Source organism: Solanum lycopersicum, chromosome 1 (genome assembly GCF_036512215.1).
Source record: "Solanum lycopersicum chromosome 1, SLM_r2.1".
Classification (NCBI taxonomy): domain Eukaryota; kingdom Viridiplantae; phylum Streptophyta; class Magnoliopsida; order Solanales; family Solanaceae; genus Solanum; species Solanum lycopersicum.
In genome coordinates this window covers 1005963-1010672 of record NC_090800.1, presented here as the reverse complement: position 1 = coordinate 1010672, position 4710 = coordinate 1005963, and the positions used below count along the sequence as shown (strand labels likewise).

At 32.6% G+C, this 4710-nt stretch overlaps 1 long non-coding RNA gene across 1 annotated transcript; it reads left to right on the top strand.

Annotated features, from left to right (window-relative positions):
* LOC101247847 (uncharacterized) lies at positions 1-2136 on the top strand. Its single transcript, XR_011212267.1, has 2 exons — positions 1-802; positions 1892-2136. It is a non-coding gene; the product is annotated as an uncharacterized lncRNA (long non-coding RNA).
* Positions 2137-4710: the final 2574 nt, after the last annotated feature.

Below are 4710 nucleotides of genomic sequence, written 5' to 3'. Positions count from 1 at the left end.
TTTTTTTGGCTTATTTCTCTCATATTATCACAAAAGTCCAAACCAAACCCATCCTTGTTGTTCTCAAATAGCTTCTCCCTCCAAATTAATGTACACCTCTCTAAGCACAAAGTACAACCATCTAAAGCACACCTACCTCTTCCAAAGCTCAATATTTCTTCAACTAAAAATTCCAATCAAGACTCAAGACTCTATATCTTCTTCAAGACTTAAACCAATAAAGCTGACCCCCCCCCTCAAACCCCACAAGATAAGGTACACCTCTTTAACCAGAAGGTACAACCATCTAAAGCACAATTTCCTTGTTCAACCACCATTCATGGCTTTCAATTCAAGATTCCATTTGGGGTTGCTTATTTTCTTCATATTAACCCCTTTTACTATCTCTTTCATCCTCAGCCCATCACCACAGCCAGAACCAAAACCCACAATCTATGATATCCTCACAGTATATGGGCTGCCAGGTGGCATCTTTCCAGACACTGTGGAATCCTATAATCTTGATAAAGATGGAAACTTTGAAGTATTTCTGAAAGCCCCTTGTTATGTAGAGTTTGAATATTTGGTTTATTATGCTGAAAAGATTAGTGGGAAACTAGGTATTGGGTCCATTACTGAGTTAGAAGGGATTGAAGTGAAAAGATTCTTGTTTTGGTTTAATGTTAAAGAAATTAGAGTTGATTTGCCACTTTCTGATAGTGTTTACTTTCAGATTGGTTTTGTTAACAAGAAGCTTGATATTCATCAGTTTGAGACTATTCATTCTTGTATGAAGAGTGGATCTTTGAGACAAGTTCTACAGGTAATTAGTTTGCTTTCAAAGTTTTAGTCTTTTTGTTTTGTTTCATTGTATAGTCGATCCCAACTTGTTTGTGATTGAGTCGTCGTCGTAGTAGTAGTAGTTGTTGTTGTTCTATTAGGAGTATATGTTGTTGGGCGTCAAAAATTACATTGTATATATAAGCTATGTTGCTCGGATGCTCCAAAATGGGGATATTCCAAGACCCACACCTGTCTTTTCGTTTTGTTTAATTGTATAGCCGATCCCGACTTGTATGTGATTGAGTCATAGTAGTTGTTGTTGTTGTTCTATTAAGAGTATATGTTGTTGGGCGTGAAAAAATACATTGTATATATAAGCGATGTTGCTCGGATGCTCCAAAGTGGGGATCTTCCAAGATGCGCTACTTTTGGAGGATCCGACGCACACATGTCGTATACTTTTTCTTTCGAAGTTTTTGTCTTTGTGTTCTGTTTGAGACTTTAGTTGATCCCTATTTGTTTGTGATTGAGTCGTAGTAGTTGTCGTTATTCTATTAAGAGTATTTGCATGTTTGGTGTGGAGCTAGAGGGACGGAAAATTACATCGTGTATATAAGCTATGTTGCTTGAATTCTCCAAATAAGGGATATTCTAAGATGCACTACTTTTGAAGGATACGGCACACACCTATACTTTTACTTTCAAATAAGAGTTTAAGATGTTGTTTCTTAGCTTTAAAGCATGGATTTTTCAAGGAAAAAAAATCCAAGGAAGAAGAACTAGGGGTTGTTTGGTAGCTGGTTTGAAAATGAGTCGTGCAAAGTATTAAATCTAGCATAAGTAACACCACGTTTGATAGCTAGTTACAAGTGAAGTTCATAATCATAACATTAATACGGTGTTTGATTTGCAATCTTGAAACCGACACATCTTATATATGTATAAGTTATGAGAGAATCAATGTGAAGTTGGAATAAGTTATATGAACAACTAATCTCTGCATAAAATAACAGACGTAGATTCCGTTATAACTCATACTGTATCACTAATACATGTATAACTCTAACTAGCTACCGCACGAGCCTTTGATGTTTGTAAGTTGTTAACAACAAATTATCTATATTTGCAGCTTCCAGCTCCTGTCAATGATATGCAAATGCTTATTACTGAGTAAATGGGAAACAATATGCAACTCAAGGAGAAAGTAGCAATGGGAAAAATGTACTATTTGTGAATTGAAGGAAAATCAAGACTGGTTATGATGAAGATTAAAGATTCCACATGTGTATCGTTTATAAAGACGATCTTTGTAGGATCATTTTCTTCTATTCAAATTGTGAAGGACTGATTATATATATTTAGTCATTTTCTCGATGTTTGATTACTTGTTAGTTAATGTATATTCCTCTCTTACACCACCACCCCTTTCTATCCGAGTCTGTTTCGATATTTTTGATACGAAATATAATCAATATGTGAAAAGATAGTATTAAATATGTAAAATTGAACGTGGATTCAACACACAAAAGTGTTAGAAGCATTTCAATTTTCCAATTTTTTTTTTTCAATCCAACTTTGTTTCAATTTTACATAATAAATTAAGGTGATAATACATTAATTAATCGTACATAATTTGATGTAAACATCGAGCGATAATATAATACATCATGGACAAAGTTAGGTATTTTTATTTTATTTTTTATTTTGTTGTTTCCTCATAACTTCCTTTTGTAGTTTATAAATACCCCTATCATCTTTTTAAAGTCATAAAGTTGAAAATTACTTATTAAAACCCTAATCTTTTTCAATCATCCATTAATCTATTTCTAAATTTTTGTCAGTTTTTTGCACTAGTAATAAACAATTCTGCAACTTCCTTTGAGATGTTTCTTTTTTTTTTTTTCATTCACGTAACTTAACTGCATTGGAGCTTGATAATTTTGAAATCGCGCCACGTAGAGCCCTATTCGGAGGAAAGCACTCCTTATCAAGATTATTTTCATATCCAGAACTCGAACTCAAAACCTCTGGCTGAAGAAGGAGGAGTATCATCCACTACGCTATGATATAGAAACAGAAAAGACCTAACAATAAAAAAAGGGATCGTAACACTGTTAGTCCCTCAATTATTGATAAATTCTAATTTAAATCCTCTTAAAATTTGATAAATTACATTTTGACTTTCAATTATATGAAATGTATGCATTTAGTCCCTTTGAGTAGGAAACATTTTACATTTGGATTATATTTAAAACAATATTACCATAAGATATGATGCAACAATACAAGCGTAACATAAAACACATACAACTAAATGGTGGAACAACTAATAATAATCATGAAGAAATGGATAAAACATACTAAAAAACGTACATTTTAATTAATTAAACGTTAAATATGCTTAGTCAGATATCACAAGTATTAAAATTGAAATTCAACAATATAACTAAAATAAGTGCTTTGCCTTTTCCTTTTTGGCTTCAAAGTATTCATAAGAATGCCTTTCACTCATGAATAAATTAACTAATCTTTATAACTTTCCTTTGCTTTTTTCCCATGAAAAACTCATGCTTTAAATTAAAGCTAAATAAAAACAATTTAAACTCACAATCTTGCAACTATTTAAACATCAATTTTTTCACTAGCTAAGAAATCCATCAGCATTTAACTTAACTCTTCAACCTCCATAGAAGCGCGAAAAACGCCAAAAATAAGCTTCAAATGGATCATCATCATCACCAAGAAAATTCATCAAAAAACATGAAGGGGTTGCAAAAAAATGGTGGAAATAGAGAGAAAATCGCGTCGACGAGGCACAAGTTCTTGGTGGAGGATGTGAACAAGTTGGCTGATGATTTCATCAAGAATTTCAGAAAACAACTTAAGTTTGAAAGAGAAAAATCATTCAAGCAATTTCAAGAAATGCTTAGTAGGGGTACTTAAAGAATACATATATGATGCTTTGTTTAGTTGTTTCTTGTTTCCATAAATGTTGTGTGTGTTTTTTGCTTTTTCTTGAGCTGAGTGTATATCGGAAACAGTTTCTCTACCTATCAAGGTAGGAATAAGGTTTATATACACTCGGCGCTCTCTACACCCCATTTGTGGAACTATACTGAATATGTTATTTGTTGTTGTTTAGTTCTTTCTTGGAATTGTAATGTTCTCAAGTTAAAATATATAGTATATTTGTTTTGTCATTCTTGTGAAGTGATATTGCCAAATGTGTTTATGTGAGTTAGATGCTCGTCACCAATTTAAACGTACAACAGACAAGTCGAGGATTTCTTGGTTATCAAAAGTAATATAATTAACAATAATAATGAGAAACTCTTATTGGTCCAAGAAGTTCACAAGCAGAATAAACACAATTATTTTCAGGATCGTTTGATAGAGTATATAAGAATAATGTCGAATATAATGTTTTAATAATATTGGTATTAATTGATATTAGTTATGCCGTATTTGTTTCCTATGCATTGTTTGATTTGGTGTATTAAAAATCACATCATTACATAATTTTTATAATTAAAAAAGAAGTATTTGTTGACAAAAACATCCTCCGCGAATATGGTGGAAGTGATGTGGAAAATGATTAAAAGGGAAACATGATAATGCAAATATTAAAAACCAAACAACATATTAGTAATACACAAAGCTAATGCATGCATTATTTTTTCCGCATGCATCCTACCAAACGATCTGTTGACATCTATGTTGTTCGGTCTCTCCACAATGTTATCGCATTCATGTTGGATCCTCCAAAAATGCACTATTTTTGAAGGATCCGAACATGCACCGTTCAACATTTTTCAAGAGTTCGAGCAACTTAGTTTAGTAGCATCAACAACAATATGACAGCTACGCCTCAAATCCCAAACAAGTTAGGGTCGGCCATATCAATCCTCAATAACCATATTTCCAGCTCATGTCATCATCAATTCATCA